Source organism: Dromaius novaehollandiae, chromosome 6 (genome assembly GCF_036370855.1).
Source record: "Dromaius novaehollandiae isolate bDroNov1 chromosome 6, bDroNov1.hap1, whole genome shotgun sequence".
NCBI classification, from domain to species: Eukaryota; Metazoa; Chordata; class Aves; order Casuariiformes; family Dromaiidae; genus Dromaius; species Dromaius novaehollandiae.
The window spans coordinates 46,494,647-46,512,202 of record NC_088103.1 but is presented as its reverse complement, the minus strand read 5'-3'; the positions used below and the strand labels follow the sequence as shown (position 1 = coordinate 46,512,202).

At 40.0% G+C, this 17,556-nt stretch overlaps 1 long non-coding RNA gene across 1 annotated transcript; it reads right to left on the bottom strand.

Annotated features, from left to right (window-relative positions):
- Positions 1–2,027: 2,027 nt before the first annotated feature.
- On the bottom strand, positions 2,028–3,040 carry LOC112992654 (uncharacterized). Its single transcript, XR_003261585.2, has 3 exons — positions 2,996–3,040; positions 2,620–2,717; positions 2,028–2,161 (listed from the first exon to the last, which is right to left on the bottom strand). It is a non-coding gene; the product is annotated as an uncharacterized LOC112992654 (long non-coding RNA).
- Between the last annotated feature and the right edge of the window lie 14,516 nt (positions 3,041–17,556).

The window sequence follows — 17,556 nt, the reverse complement described above, 5'->3', positions numbered from 1 at the left end:
TTTATTTCCTTCTTGCATTTGAATTTTTCTATTTACCAATTATGGGACATATTATTAGGAATATAAAGGATGATTATTTTTAACTTCAGGAAGGAAATAAAGAAATTCATTTATTGGGTAGTATTTTTGATTAAACTGCCTGGTTTCAGCCTTAAAAATAGGGCCCTGTCATGAAAATAATTGTTTTGTAAGTTATGTTCTTTCTGAAACACCTCAGACTGTTTTTAGTATATTACACTGAAGTGATATAATTAACAAGACATATTCATTGGGTTAGATGTTTAAATGCAAATGTGTAAATGCAAATCTCCTAGTTATTCTTTATAAACACACAGGGGTTTCCAAAGCGATGTATTTTAGGAAGGGTATGATTATCATGGATATAGCGTAGATTATACCCTGGTATTTCATCTTGCACTCTAGAATAAAAAAATTTTAGATGAGCTTTAAAGTGCTATGATAAATGTGTCTTCCTTTCTAGTCAAAGGGAATCTTTGCTTTCTGAGCATGCCAGAGCGTAAGATTTTGCATTCTTCTGAGAAAAAGCGTGCTGAGAAGTTGCAAAGGGTCAGTCTTTTCTGTCCCTGTGTACTCTGCACAAATACCGTTTACATTAGTAGGGGGGCCCTTCCTCTTCGGTAAAAAGCACGGTACACATCGTCTTAGGTGGCGTGTTTATTTGATTGATTGCGTGTAGAGTGTCTTGGCCATTGGCAAATAAGTAGTTAACCTGGGGCAGCACAGCCGCCTCAATAACGTGAACTTTCTGGCCGGGTCGCCAGAAGAGCATGCCGCTTTTTAATCGCCAGCCCTTGTGACCAGTTTGGAACAAGAGACGCTGAAACAGCGTATTTGCCTTACTGCCACATCTGCGAGGAAAAATGTTTATTCCTGCAGGACTGAAGCTCTGGGAGCTCCTGGGAAGGAAATTGCAGCAGTAATTTTAAAGTTTTTGATCTTCACTGCAGCCCAGAATTTCACCAATTCAAGGTTTAATCTTTGTATTTACAACTGAAATGCCTAGCAACTATGTGAGTGAAACTTTGCAAATTTCAGATCACACAAAACCTAATTTTTCCTGGGTTACTTATGAGAGCTGGACTTTAACCCTTACTCAGTAACAGCAGAACCACACTGATGAGCAAGCAGTGATGAACATCATTATGGATTTCGCAGACAGGTCCACGCAGCTAAAGGCAAGAGCAGTACAAGTGACCTTAGAATAGGAACTAACAAATATTGTTTACGGTTGTTTACTAACAACCTGATTCTCTTTGCAATGGACTTAAAAAAATAACAGTATAAGGTTTTATGGTTTTCTGTTTAAAGTTTATTGATACATTTTTCATATCGTTGATATTTATACTCTAAATGTAATGATGAACTCCATTTACATCATCTCAGGCAAACTCAGAGATAACAGGCAAAACAAAAAGTTCTGTATAAAAGTTAGGGAAGATCCCTCCCAGAGACCAGTTGTTTTACATTATATATTCCAGGTGACCCATGATTTAGAATCTGATAGATTACGTTGTTCAAGCTTCATAGTAAAAATTAGGAACGTTTTTTTAAAGAGAGTGAGAAAGACATTTTCTGGGACTATATTGTACCCTGGTAAATTCATTATTTATTATAAGCTAGATAATGATCAGACAGAGGAGTACAAGCTCAAGATGAAAACATACATTATTCCTGTTAATAATGCTTAGCACTTACATAGCACTTAACATTTTGAAAGCGCTGAACAAATATTAACTCTCTCTTGTGAGACAGAGAAGCGTCCTCGCCTCCATTTACGACTGCGAGACAGCTGAGCTAGGGCCAGCTTTCTAAAATGTGCCGGGCACTCAAAAATGGAGAAGCTGAAAATTCCAGACCGCTTCTGCCAGTTCTGGATGATGTGATTTTCCTAAGGCCAAAAGTGACGCGTTAGCCAGGGCTTTATGGCTTGCTTGGCCTGCAGACAGGGCTCCCCTTAGCCTTTTGATGAAGAGCCTGAGCTGACAGTAAGTAATGATACTGAGCAAACATGATGTAGTATCACCTGTCATTTGGAGGTCTGAGAAGCTAGTTATTGAAGTATGAAGTATTTGAAGCAGTGATGAAAATGATTTTGCGGGAACAAAGAGCTTTCTTTCTGGACAGGGTTCACAGAAATGACCTGCAAGTATAAAAAAGTGCTAATTTTGGCAGAAAAAATAAAAGCATCCTGTTAACTTTTTATCTAAATCTTACATCCATTTGAACCGTTACAGGGGCGACAAGACAGAAAGGGATCAGAGGATGCCCAGGAGACGACACGTAGTGTGAGAAACTACCACCGCTTGAGACAACCGTTTGGCCTAAAGCCGTCGTCCACCTCGGCAGCAGAAGCCACCCCACAAGCACCCGGAGGACCATGCTGGGCTGGGAGCCACGGATCAGGGGCCAGCAGCAGCTAGTATCTCTCCCTCCATCTCTCCGCTGGCGTTCTTCCAAAAACAGATTTCTAAAACCCAAAATGGACTGCTGGGCTTTCCTACCATACAGCAAAGGTAGCAGGATTGATTTTTCAAAGAGCCCTTTTAAAAGCTTTTTCAGATGTACCGCAGAATAACAGAATTTGCTACTTCCCCTTACTTTAGATAGCGTCCTGCAGTCCGACCGCTTTCCAGCTAGATGAGAGGACGGTGACACCACGCTTCCCGGCTGCGTCAGCATGGCAGGTCCAGTTGCCTCTGAAAAAAATGTTTCCGTTGAACCTTGTGCCTCACGATTGATTAAAGTAGCTCAAAACAGCTTCTCCTAAGCGGAGCTATTATTTATTCACCTGCGAGCAAAGAAATCAACCACTTGCATTTGATCTTATATAAATGTTAGCCATCCCTGCCAAGTTTTTCTTTTTTTAGCCCAGCCCTGGAAGCTTAGAAACACAGCTTTCCTTTCTAAGCTTTTCTGTCAGAACAAACCCCAAACAGTGACTATTTTAACTTTGATTATTTCTTGTCTGCCTTACCACACAAAGCTTGTAGTGATTTTGATACAGTCTCCAGAAAAAAAGGAAAGAACAGATCTATTTGTCCATGTCTTCGGCTTTCTCAGGAAGAATTCCTCCCTTTTGTCCAACTTGGAAAAGCACCTCAAATTCTCCCGTTATGCCCATAAAAATGTCGCTTTTTATGTTCATAAGGATGCAGCACTTAGATGAGTCAAACACATTAGGCTTCTTTCCGTGTTCATGAGTTTCCTGTAGCTAAGCTGAATCTGTAACCTGCAAAGCATGTGTAGGGAGTTATTTGGGAGGAGAAAGCTGGGGTCACTTCCTCAGGCGACAGCCACAAGCTCCTTATGTCACTCATAGTAACTACGCACAGACACACGAAAGTCTGTATAGATAGTGGTTGAAATGGAAATACAGAAGTCCCTATGTGAAAATGAGGAAATCCTCGTCGACATCAGAAGCCTCTGCCTTAAAAATGACAATTTATTTATTTGAAAGAGAGACACTGATAAAACAAACCATTATCCAGTCCGTTTTGGATGTTCTTCGTCTGACTGTCTGTAATGAGCAAGTACGTGTATCTCCATAAAACATATGCATTGCCATAAACTGCAATGAAAGTATTAATATTCCATGCAGGAATCCAATTTGACTTTTAAGCAGCATTTGCCGGGGATTGTTAAATCATATAATGGAAGCTTTGTCTAGACAGTTTTCTCACTGGCCAGCTTAATTTTTTACTTTGGCTGTTTTTAATGTATTTCCTGGAAGTCCCAATAATTTGTTTACAACCTTTTTCTGGAATCTATCTCAGATTTATAATATTCAGAACTGATAATAAATCTCCAAACCAAACGATGTATTTCTGGAGTCTGAATGTTTTCAGAGAGAACTCTTGGCTCTAAGTTCTCCAGGATTATTATTAAAAAATTTATTAGTTTTTGTCAAGTGAAACATTATCAAGTGTACTTGAAAGCTTTCCTTCAATGGCTGTAAGATGTTTCCATCTGATAGATTTTTATGATGAGGTACTATATATGAAATATATTTCCACTGTGTATTTCACAGTGGAAAATCCAAATGATAATCGTTATGAAATCTGTCGCCGCTGTGACAGTCTCAGCATCCTGGCAGAGAACGTGAGCTGGTTTGAGGTCTCGGGAGTTTCAGCCTTCACGGTGGGCTTTGTAAGAAAGGGCAAGATTTTTCTTTAAATTTAATTCGCTTTAGTGCCAAAGTCCTTGCTTTCCAAGAACTCCCTGTCAGTCACGGAGGAGGAAGTGCAACCAGCTAATAAGGCAAATAACCCCGAGTTTGTCCTTCCAGGAAGCCAAACTTCCTTCTGAACCCCCAGGCAGCGTGGGGCACGTGCCACGCTCGCTGCAAAGCCTCGCGCCCGCGCGCGGCATTGGGTGGGCGAGGGCTGCGTGGAAGAAGGGGCTCACTATAATGTGAGATACTTTCTGAAGACCGTCAAGCCCGGTAAAGAATTTAGAGAGAAAATTTTTAGAGAGTGAATTATTTTTTGGTAATTGAAAACTGTCTGTGCTTTCGTGTGTGAGAGCAATTGTCACATTTTGATAGTTCTTTTCATACTATAAACTTTTAACTTTTAATTTAATTTCAGAATAAGAAATATTTTTTCTCGAACTCTTTTTATTTATATAGCTATCTGTCTTTAGATTAGACAAGCAGATACAAGAATTGTCTTGTAAAATCGTGGTTTCTCTTTAGTAAGCCACACTGACAGGCAATTATTCATGCGGTATGCTCTGTGCTAAGTGTTTTTTCATGCTGAGCATCCCTGTCTCTTGATTGCAGGAATGTGCTCCTGTGAATTATAATTATAAGCAAACATGAATTGTTATGTATGAAATAATTTACCAGACCTTCCATTGCTACATGGTACTGATTCTGTCCTTCTGCATTAAAAAGATACAAGAGTTCTAAAGAATGAAATGCATTTTTCCATTCGTAGGATTTTTAAGATTACTGTTGGTATTTATTGTAAATTATTTTTACAGAAGTTGGAGATACTATGCATAAGTAATTTCTTCAGCAGCAAACAGTTGTTAATGTTTTAATTTCAGGGCAAACCGAAGGTGTTGAAATTCAGCCCTGAAAAAATTGAGGTGTTATGCAGACGTGACGAGCTAGACCTATTTCACCTTTTTAATTATTACATTTTCAGCAAATACTTTCGGAAAAACAACACAAACATGTCAGTGGTACTGAATGCTGTCTTTAGGTTTGTCTTTGGGCCTCTGCTCATGCCACCCAGTCTATGGTTAGTCTCCAAGAATATGTCTCTGGAGTATAGATTCCACGTGCAAATGTATAGTTGTTTCATAGCGGTAATTTTACTTAAGACAAAATAAATTGTGGCATATTGCATTTATTGCAAGCATTTTGCATGGAATGATGTATTAAAGTATTGCATTCAGATTATTAGCGTCATGGTTTTTTATTTTTTAATTTATTTTCAATTTTGGGTAGAACTCATTCCATATATCTGTAAAGAGTTAGAGTCTAGTTGACGCTAATAGTATAAGCTACCTCATGGCCAATGGAGAAAGAAGAAATCTGCAGATAACGTTCATCCCATTTATCTCACATCTCTGTGTCAGGATGGGATACGCCGTCTCCTAATGGTGTCCATCCTTCTCCTAGACTAGACAGCCCATAATAGACTGTATAAACGGTAGACTAGACAACTGTTCAGATACTGACACTTAAACATATACTTACCATTACCTGAAAATTCTGTGGGCTGAATATATAGGTATGAAAATTAAAAGATTTTCTGTTGAGGAGAGATTTATGAAACCAGCAGAAGTAATTTTTAACTTAATGAAACAGACGTTTACTCATGGGAAGAAGGTCTGATCTCACTACATGCAAATCTATATATATTTGGGCCATATCGAGTAAAAATCTAAAACTCTGCAATAACAACATGCCATTTAGCTGTTTGGCTTCAAAAATGCACTGTGTGATAGAGATGCACCAGGAAAGCACAAGAATAAAAATATCATTGGGAGCCTTTTACGATATAAAATACTTTTACTCTCAAGACAAAAACTAAAATGCCATGCTTTGTCAGAGAAAACGTACGAGGTTATGTAAGGTTTGAAGCTGGATTTAATTAAAAAAAAAATGTCACTTACATGGGTATGTAAAGAATAAATCTTGCCAAGCAAAAATAATTACTTTTTAAATTAAATTCTAAATTAGTGGAAGAAGGGAAGGGAACATATTTAAAGCATCTAGAATTTGCTAAAGCATTTGACACAGCATGCCACAAAATGGTGTTTGACAAATGGATCAAAATGTATTGCACAGAAATGCAATTACAAGGACAACTAATTGGCTGAAGAATGTACTAAGGAGTAATGATAAACATGGGGGCGAAATCCTGGTCCCACGCAGGATTTTGTTAGGATTTCAACTTAAAGTGCTGAAGAAGGTTTCTGGTGATATGTTGCAGAAGCAATCTGACTTTCTCCCCGGGCTGCGTACCTGGCAGGAATGAGGACGCCAGAAGATACACAAACATCCTTTCCTCAATGTCCGTAATTACTGCTACGTTCTCTAACTGAAATCATTGGCAAGCGGCAGAGGTCTAGAACTTGCTCCTGATCTTAGATATACCTACATTAGTTTAGCCTCAGTGATTCAGTGGAATTATTACTCTGATTTACAGAGATGTAGACAGAGTAGATAAAAAATCCCCAACCTTGTCTCCTACGTCAGGTTTTCATTTCTAAAGTCATTTCTCATTCTGTTTCCCCATGGTTCACCCATGAAAATACTAATTAAAACGTCATGTTTGCTCATGACCGACCAGCAGTAACTTACAGTCCGTGGGCCACGCTCAGTTTTCAGAGCAAGCCTATCGCTTCCGACTGGATTCTAGCAATCACGAAGGAGAAGCGATATTCATTGCTATGAGAGCTGTATGGCTACAGGAAAAATAAATGTAAGTCACTATGTGTCAGCCTAGTGATTGCCTTACATTGAACGGCAAACCTGAGTCAAATATGAGTTTGGATTACATATCAAGGAAGCAACAGGCTGTGGTGGCAATACCCATTGACCTATTTCACAATTTCACCTGCTGTGTTGGGTTATATCACTGCAGAGAGACTGCAAAATAGTCCAACTGGGGGTCGTGGTCCTAGTTTTCACTTTATGCTGGGTAGCTCTACCGTGCGTGATTACACGGGGCAGAGGTGGTGAGTTTGGTTCAGCAAATACAGTGCCATTTTGATGAGCAAAATGTATGGAGTGTGAAAAAACCAGGTCAGCTCTCTGGAATATATAAATGGATGAAAATGAAGCATGAGCTCTACCTTATTGCTCAGGCTACAGCATCATAGCGGTCTATCAAGCAGTAAAGGTGGTTGTGAATATTTATCCAAGTGCTGCCTCGGTTATGATGGGTAAAAAAAAAATACGGCATCTGACACAGAATGCAAAGTGGGCTCCTGTATTCTGCTACAAAGGCTAAGTGTTTTCCTTAAGATGACTTTACCAGCATTTATGGCAGGATATATAATCCTGCAGTAACTTTGATTTGAGAGGGAGAGCTGGGACCGCTTCAACTGTGTCGAAACACTTTGGCTAGGGTATCGCTGCTCTCCCTAAAACAGTTCAAATAATAGCAATTTAGGTTGTTTTCACCTAGGCTCCCTCTGTGCTCAGTGAAGGGAAGGTAATTCATCTCCTATTAAAAAATGTGCAAAATAGGTCACCTAGGCTGTATAAGCCAGCCTTCTTCTCCTACGGAGAATGTTAGCCTGGACAACTGTGCATGGCAGAGAGCTGCTATTCAGACAGATGGAGTTGGGTGAAGTGCTGTAAATTTGACACCATTCCTAGTCACCTCCATTCTGGTTTACTTACTGATAAGGTTATAGACAATGGCACATGCTACGTTATATTTTCTGTACTTCCTTTTTCCCTGCCTGCAAACGCCCACTCTCTTGTCCACCCGTTCCACAGGGCAGAGATCCACATGTCAGGTCCTCAGGTGGCCACGAGGCCACATACACAACACAAATTACATTCATCAGCATCTACCCCTCTTTAGAGCAGGGGTGTAGAACCCCCCGGCATCTTTTTTGATGTAATAGAAAGATACTCTTCTTATGCAAGAAAAATCTTTCTGGCAGCATTAAGGAAGTCTTCCAGATGGTGGCTTTAGATACAAAGCAAGAGCATTTGGCCGGCCTATATTTCACTCCAATAATCACAGGTTGATGAAACAGCATTAGGTTTAGGGAGCTGCTTTAAGTTTTTTCTGGCTCCCAGAAGTGCGAACCAGCTGCACCTGCCCCCAGACAGACCACCTGGGCTGGTGAACCTCAGCGGTGAGGCCTCAGCTGACTGATGTGCACGAATATCGCTTTTCAGAGTACTTTTAGAAAGTTAACTGTCTCACTATTTGGTGATCAAGTAGCATAAGGACCTGTAACGATCTAGTATTCTTCATTTTTATTTCTAGATCAAACAGCACCAGCACTAAGCCGTGTATTGTCACCGTTATGAGTAATGACCCTAAAAAGCAGAGACTTCCCAAATTTGCTAAAAATAAGATTTTACCTCTCTGTGAGAGCGGTCTATCTTTCCTTTGGATGATTAAATACTGCGCTGAGATCTTATGTTGCATTAACTTGGAGTCTGGAAAAAATCTCTATTGAAGCAGAGCAGATATACTTCCTCAAGTTCAGTCTTTAATCCGATTTCATATATGGTGGCCTCCCAGGAAGAATATAAAACACGGTTAGTAGAGTCACAGTCATAAAATAAAGAAAGTAAAAGGGCTTAACATTGGGGCTATGAAAGCAGTTTTCAAGCAGTCCTTAGTGAAATCGGTTTTGAACCTGGGAAAAACAGACCATACATTTACAAGATGCTCTTTAAATAGACTGAAAGTACTGTGAAATGAAGAGTTTTGTGGTGTGCCTAGTGCATTCCTGTTTGTTTTCACCAGAATGTTGTCATCGCCAGACCAAAGATTGTGTACGTGTTCTGATTTTTTTCTTCTACTTGGGAAAATAGCAAAACATAAAAGTAATTCTTCATTTTTCCTCTCCCTCTTTATTCTGATTGCAGCTCTGGATCTCTCCTCGAGTAATTCCCTCATTAGTCTTACTGACAAATGGGACTTTGCAAGGAGCAGGAATAAAGTTCTCATAATTCATTTGTTATACATTGTTTATATACATTTTAAAAGAACATTGCACCACATTAAATGTTTGAGAAAATTTATATATATATACTGAGCACTTGTACTAATGTGTATTAGTAAAGTAAATCTTAAAATTCATGTAAGTTTAGTACTTTCAGTTTGAATTTTGGTTTGTGAAACTGTAGTATAGGGATTCCCCTATTTCATTTATTTCTTTAATAATTTTTTATTCAGGTTTGTTTCTTTACAACCTTGCTTTCCCACACAGTTTGAAAGCAGATCGTCCATCCATCCATCCGTCCATCCATCCCTGCTTCCCACACTGCTCTGGATGGGATTCCTGCACCCGTCTCTCCGCTGAATTCTGTGAAGATTTTTCTTTCCTTTTATACTGATGGAAGTTATACAGGAGTTATTCAGCAATGCAACAAGGACACAAACTCTGTAAAGAACACCCTCATTCCAGGCAAGTTGGCTGAAAAGTCTAGTTATTCAGAGAAGTCAAACAAGATACGTTACATCGTTAAGTTCTCTTTAATGAAGTTAATCTCCATTTTCCAATTAGGCTTTTCTTTTTATCAGTTCATACAGTTAATAATATCTAAAATTACTAATATAAATTTAAGTTAATAGTCTCTATTAACAACCAACTTTATAAGAATTTATCTCACATTTAAATATCTGTGGTCATAATAACAGAAATAATTTAGGACTAAATGAGTTTTCAGCCTTGAGCATTTGAAAGACTGCATTATTTCCTTTTTACTATTTATACAGCATCATAGGTATGCATGGTACTTTATCAGGAGCTCACAGTTTAAATTACACATAACACAGAAGTATTTTATGAGGACTATAAACAGCATATAGGAGAATGCTAGAGTATTTGAATGGGATACAGCATTGTTATGTAGTTGCATGGTGGTGAGCATGGTTTCTGAAATGGTCAGGATCAGTGATAACCAAAAGAAGTGAATTTTGAACAGAATTTTTGCACATTAGCATAGGCACTGCAGAAGTTTGATATCTACATGTACGTCCAAATTGGTTTTTTCTGTTCTGAATATTTGTCCAAAATGCAATCAAGGTTTTTCTTCCTACAGCTTAGTGCATTCATTACATGTAAGATTTAATAAGGCCAAAGGAAGACCTTTAATTTAACCCCATAAAGCATTCTATAGTTAGTTAAGAGTATGTACAACTTATGACATAAATACCCAGTGAGAAATCTCACTTAATCGCCTTGCAAATGTCTTCTTCATGTGCCACTCCCCCGGCAAGGTATTTAGCAGCTGCAAACAGGTCAGAAACCACGAACACCTCCAGCGGGGCTCACAGGACAGATGGAAGAGAGCTGCGAGGAACCTGGTCCAGAAGAGCCTTCTGCATAAATCACAGCTGCCCTCTACGGTGAGCGTGCTTTCTGAGAAAAAATGAGTCAGGCTTCTCGCTTGGCCAATTTTTGCTAGACTGTAACAGAAGTGAGTCACAATGAGTAATAGGATCTAAGTTATCGTTTCATCTAAACAAATGTGCCATGTCTCCCGACCACCACGTTTTGCCAGAGAGATAACGATCCGTCTGCTGCAGGCCCAGCCCGGAGCCACCCCAGCTGCGGTCAGGGAACCCAGGCAGCACTTCTCCTGTCGCATTCTCCAGGGAAAACAAGGCTCCGCTCACGACAAGAGACTATCGTGAGATACTGTGGTGAAGGTCTGCTTCTTCAGGGACACCCGTTGACGGTACTCATGTTTTAATGGAGTGGCCTTTTCAGCTAAGGCGGAGCAGGTGGCAGGGCTGGTCCCTGCCGTGTTTCCCAACGGCTCGTGGTAGGCAGTTCAAGGACCTGCATTTTGACTGGTTTGGCCCCTTTTCCAAATGTACCTGATAATAATCACACATGACCCGGGAAGCCCCAGCCCCCCGCTTCGGGGTGGGCAGGTTCCGGCAGCGCCCCGGCTTGGACGGGTCTTCGATGGAGACCTGCCGCAGTCTTTTCCTCCAAGCTTGCACGCACGAAGGGCTTTGAACCCCTCCAGCTGTGCTTTGCTAGAGCGCAGGCCAGAGCAAGGAAACTTCTCACGTGGGAAGACTCAGACGTGCTGGATGAGACAAGATAAACATTTTTTGGGTGTATCTAAGCCCTAGACACTGAGGACGCGGAGGTTACTCACTGTGCCCCCCTGGGCTTTGCACGGGGTGTGTGTGTGTGTGTGAAAGCACCAGAAGCAGAAACAGAGCAAGGGTTAAAAGAAAAATGGCCTGTATTGATTAACCAAGGATATGCGTGAAAGCAATAAACCCCACGTAAAGGGAGGCAGGGGCTGTTGCCGTGAGGACCAGAGGCCGCAGCAGCAGCATCCCGGAGGAGGTGACCTCCGAGCAGCCAGCCGCGCCGCGATCCTGGCCCGACCTCCTGGCTCCTGCTGTCCAGCTGCTTGTGCGTGCGCGTACGAGTGAGAGCGGCGGGATCGATCCCCTCAGAAAGCAGTTTGAAGTAAACATTGCGGTGCGTCCCTTCAGGCCTGGCATCGAGCTTGGGTTCGTTCAGTCCCTGCACGAGCACTCGGTGTCCTCGCCGGCGCGGCCGACGCGCACGGCTCGCTGTGCCTCCCGCGGTCCCTCGGCTCCGGAGCGGCTGGCTGCTCCCAGGGGAGATGCCTTCTCCTGCCCCTCCAGAGATGTCCATCGAATCCAGGTTTCAGCACGCGGAATAAGGCAAGCAGGCAGCCTTCCTCTCCAGCGTCCATCCACGCTTTAAATGGATAAACCAACAAATATACCGTCGGTGACAACCAGCAAGCAAATACAACTGATAGACCGTTTCTTCACGTAAGCTCATCAAGCTGGATCACATGGAGCACCCCCTTCTCCTCATTTAAGATAGCACAAAGTTAATCTTTCATTTAAGATAGCACCAATTAATCTGTTTTGCAATATTGCTCATCATTAGGGCCAGATCTTCTGCTAGTACCAAACAGTATCACTTTCCAGCTTCAGCTGGTTGAGGGAACAATGTCACTTCACCCTCACTGAGGATGTTCACGTGCCCCTGTTTAAAAGAAAATGATATAAAGGGGCAGCATAAAACCAAAATGTTGTATCGTATCGTAATTGTGCTGCATGTGTTAGGCATTTTCTGCATGTTCTCCTTTTTCTCCTCTCCATTTTCTCTTTCCTTCGTCTCCACATTCTCTTTGCTTTTGTCTCATTCATTGCATTTCTTTTTTTTATATTAGCGGTTAATGTAACCTGTATTCTTTTACAGTTTTCAAGGGCATTCTTTCCTTTTCTGTTTTTCTCTATTTGTTTTTTCTCTTTACTTTTCTATAATTTCCCTCTTTTATTCTTTGTATGAAGATTATATTAAGTGACAAGAATAATGTCAAATAAATGAGATTATATTAATGAACAGATCTTGTCGCATTTTCATGATTCACAGGAAAAAATGTTCACACTAGCTGATTTTTCAATTAAATCATTTGCTGTGTTATCTGTTCAGCATATCTTTATGAATATGCATAAATGGAAAGCATTTAAATCGTTTCAGTCTTTGTTAATCTCAAAAAGCCACAAGCTGCCTACTAGCAAAATATGGTTTTTTTTGCTCTTTGTGTAAAAATCAGAATACTTTTTTCTAGCCTTGATATCTTTTTCAAGAAATTGCAGGGGATTAGACATTTGGGAAACCATCTTGATTCTTTCCAAAGATAACACAGACCTATTCTTTTGTTGTTCAGCCTGTTTCATCTTAAAAGTATTGTCTTTTTTTTTTCTTAAATATTTCCCCATAATATCTCTTTATCCCATGAGGACTCTTACCAGCAGCAAGTACATCCAAAAATGCCTAGTAAAGAATCTGTAGAAAATTAGCTATTACTTCCAAGATAGCAGAAGTATTAATTTGGAAGTGAAAGATTTCTACTAGCTGAATACAAAGAGGACCTTTTGGGAATGAAAGTGGATTTTCTTGTACATTTCTTTCCTACGGCTGTGGAAGTATTACCAGGACTGGTTTATAGGCACTAGCAAGCACCAGGGTTTCTTATTGCAGAGCCTGTAAAAAAAAATGTTGTCTAGCTGCTGCAATTTTAAAATGAAAAACTTCTATTGACAGCTGGAAACCTGTGCTATCATGGACACATCCTCAGAGGTTGTCTCTGCCGAAATTACTTAAGCTGGTTCTCCAGCGAGATTTCAGGGAAAATAAGATAGCAATGCCTTCTGCTACAGACCTCTCTTTCTCTTCGAGAGAGGAGGCTCCAAATACAAAGGACAATTTGGAGGTTATTATACAGGGAAAATTACGTGAGCCGCTAGTTGCTGATTGAAAGACACTGTGCGGTATAGACGTCACTGGTTCAGCACTGCATTTCACTCTTCAAGGGCCTTCGCATTTTAAAGCTTATTCATATTTTGATCACTCTATTAGGGAACCACATTAAACTTCAGAAACAGAGGATTAAAATATTGTAGCCGTACGTGTTCACTTCAGCACATGATTTTATTGCATTCATAGTATTACGCTTCAGATTTATATGGTACAAAGTACTGTGATAATAATGTACTTTTTTTTTTTAGAGAGAAACAACTTACTTTAAAACTTACACACTTTGCATCCTTCTAAATTTAAAATAAGACCATTTGCTAATTTGGAAAACATTACATTTTCATTAAAAAACATGATATTTTACATATTTGATCAGTCTATGCAACCAGTATTATCCAATCAACAGCAGTGCTGATAAAAACCATCTTTATTCTTCCAGGGAGAGAACTGCCATCAGCAATCTTGGTCAGATCATCCAGAAATTTCCTGGAGCCTTTCTATTGCAACCCAGATTTCTAGACTTGTTTTGTAGGCTGATTTTTTAAAAAAATCATTAAGAGAGAAGCTTGACTCAGAGGCAGGAAGCACGATGTGTACTGCACTTCTGCCGAATAATAGCACTTAGCAAGATCAGTAGTAACGGCAGACAGGGAGGAAGGCACTGAGAAGATACCAGAAGTCTCTCTCAGCCTGATCCGGCCACTTTCCCTATGGCAAAATTCAAAATTAATTTAGATGGAGGTTTCCTCTCTATTGCAGTTCTTCTATGTGTTCACGGATGGAAAGCAGTATTCCTGTTTGTCCCATATTTAGTCAGTTCAGATTACTGCCTTGACTTTGTTTCTGTAAATTGCTTAGACTACAATTAGTTTCAACTTCTCTCTACCTTTTGCTAGCTCTTTTATTAGAAATAAATGTTGCTAATCAATATCCATTATTCTGTGAATCTCGTTATTTGTTAATAATGGTGCTGCCAGGGTGCTCGGCACTGCGCAATGTTCACTGTGGAGCTGGCAACCCAAATAACGCTCATGCGACACTGCTGTAGCAGAAGTTTTTCACAGCTACTCTATTCACCTTCAAGATGGATATTTTGGTGGGAACAAAAGCACAAGCCTTTAACTATAGTGCTGAAAATCACACCCCTGTATATTAAAAACACAAGTAGAATTGATTTTCTGCCAAAAGATTTTTATTTTCTGTGAGCGTTCCTCCCTAAAATATGCTTGAATTTATGCCCTCCAGGGTTTAAACAAAGAAGATAATTAAATGGATCCTTCAGAGCAGAGACCAACCGGTGCGATGGAAACTGGCATTAAGCACATTCTTTTATTTTGAAAACTGTAACAGTGCACATAGTTTTTTAGTCTTTCCTCACCCATCTTTTATGCTTGCGACATTATTGTATGCTAATGACAGCTAATTCAATTCTGAACATGAAATAAGAAATACATTATAGTGTAACAAACGCACTCTAACACTCTTCACTACCCACTGTAATATTGCTACCCTATACACTATTGTGTTTGTTATGATACAAAATGGCATCATGCTTTGCAATCTTTCATGTTTTTAGTGAGAATATTGTACAAACAAAACCAGATAAAATTATAGAGGTATTTGTAACTCTCAGTATTTGGGTACAGATCTGTTAACAGAGAGGTAGGCAAATAAATCAGTAATAAGAATCTTTGATCATTGTTCCTCTAATTATAGAATTCCTTTCACATCTGAACTCATAGCTTCTCTTAGGGCATAAATACTGTTGAGGTTAGAAGGAAGTATGAACTGAGTCTGTTTCCTGAATCTATTTAAACTGACTTCAGTAGAGCTGAGAAATAGAAGTGAAATCTTGGTTTCACTGGTGCCAGTGGGAACCTCCTTTTTGATTTAGTGACCCAAAGCTATAGCACATAGCTCAGCAGTCCGATAAGAAACACATCCCTCTAAGAAAGAATCCCTGAAGCAGCCTTTAAAAAAAAATTAGTATAGTTACAACCGCAAGAAGTTAATGTGGATCCAGTGGGAATTTTTCTAATGATCTCAATGGCGTTGAACTGGACCTTCTCAGCAGCAGCAATGAGTGCCATAAAACAGCTTCTCTCCCTTTGTCCACCTGCAGAGTAACCACGCATGGAGGACCATGCTGAGAAACAGAGACAGGAATGAAAGCTCCATGAACCTGAGTTTGGTTGCGTTCCATCACACCCACATGCACCATTTGGATATTGCTGAGACTATGGATTAAAAACCTGGAAATCTGCCTGACTGGAGCTGGCATGCAACATAGGTTGCTTTATAGGACACCATTCAGCTTTTGTTTATCTTGTTCCCACATCATCCATGGGAGAATGTAACGCAGGTCCAGAAAACCACTCGTGGATGGCAAATTTCCACTACATAAGGAAAAAAATGATTGAACTGGAAATTTAGATATTAAGAATCATTAAAAAAGAAATAACCAAAAGGAGTGAGAGAAAATGGGGGGGAAAAAAAGAGAAATGCAAGTTCGATGGAGCTAGCTACCTTTGAAGGTTTTTATGTTCCCCCTCATGTTTACTAGCGTAGCCCACTGCGGGTCCGTACTTGATAGTTCAGATCTTCGTCTTCATGAAAGAAGAAGGGCAAAGCTGCTCAGCGGTAAGAGGTAGTTTCCGAGAAGGGCATCTAGCCCCACATAACTACAATTAAATTATAGTACTTGACATTATTGGTTAATGGGCAATACAGTATTCAGTGCTCCACAAGGTAGGTTGAATAATAAGTTCTGAAAATAGTCATAGATCTTCCAACTTGATAACATATTAGTGTTTGTAGTTGAAAAATGAGTTACTAGAGATTAATCAGCATTGTATGCTGTTATAAATTAGACACATGCTAAAGACCATCAATAAAGCTTAAAAAAGGCTTATATAAATTAACTTTCTAATTGATCAGGAAAAGTTCTGGGAAAATATATGAAAGGATTTGAGCAGCAGAAGCTTGTAAGAACCTTCTGGACCTTTGGAAGTCTGAGTTTTCTTTACAACTGAAGAAGTGCACAGAAAAATCTCTCAAAACTGACTCACCTTGCAGTGTTTTGGCTTGCAGGGAAGCAGAAGTCCCTCAAGAAAAGGAAATGTTAACTCATTCAGCTGGCACTGACAATTAACTGTTTCCTTTCTTTTTGGCAAATGTTATGAAATATAAATAATACAAAAGTTTTAGTGTCACTTTTGCTCGCTGACACACACATAGATTTAGAGGCAGAACTAAGAATACAGGGTATTTATTATGCGGAAATAGCTACATGACTGTTTACCACCCGGCAGTAGCTTCCCTATTTATAGGGTATTAGCAGCATTTCTGAGCTTCTAACAGTATCACAGAACACAAAATCAGTGAGGGTTTTTTTTCTGTTTGTTTTTGAGTTTGTCTTCTTTCCTACTTCGTTGCCACTTCATTCCAAACTATGGGCAATTATTATGGTTAGCTCTTGAAATACTATGGTGTGATGAGTACTGTACAGTGTGCAGGCATCTAAACATGGTGACGCTAGTGCGGAGGAGGAACGCTGATGGTTCACGGAGCTGGTGGAGTCTCATCTGCAAGCTGAGAAGTGAGGGGATGCTCCGCCAGCAGTGCAGGAGCTCAGGGAGCGTCCTCCAAAGGCGCGTGCAATTGCTGCTGAGGCTGGTTATGTGCAATCCGAGTGCTGGAAAGGCTAAAATAAAACACATAGGCTGTTAAACATAAGCAGATCAAGATAAATAGAAGTATCCAAGCATCAGTGGCCACATGCATTATTTTATCCGTCTTCTGAGAGTGTGTTATTGCATTGACGTTTTAAGGCAATTCTGATAGGAATCATATTTAGGATTTATAGCAAATAAGGCTGTGAACACTTCATGCTTTCTTGCCTGCCTTAAGGTTGCATTACCAAAAATACTAAACAGGATATCTTCTTCATTCCCTGGTTCAGGATCCTTCACCTTTCCTGCCATTGACAACGTTTTTGAACATCATAAATCATGCCATGATAAAAGTTCGCTGTACACATGTCTTATTATGCTC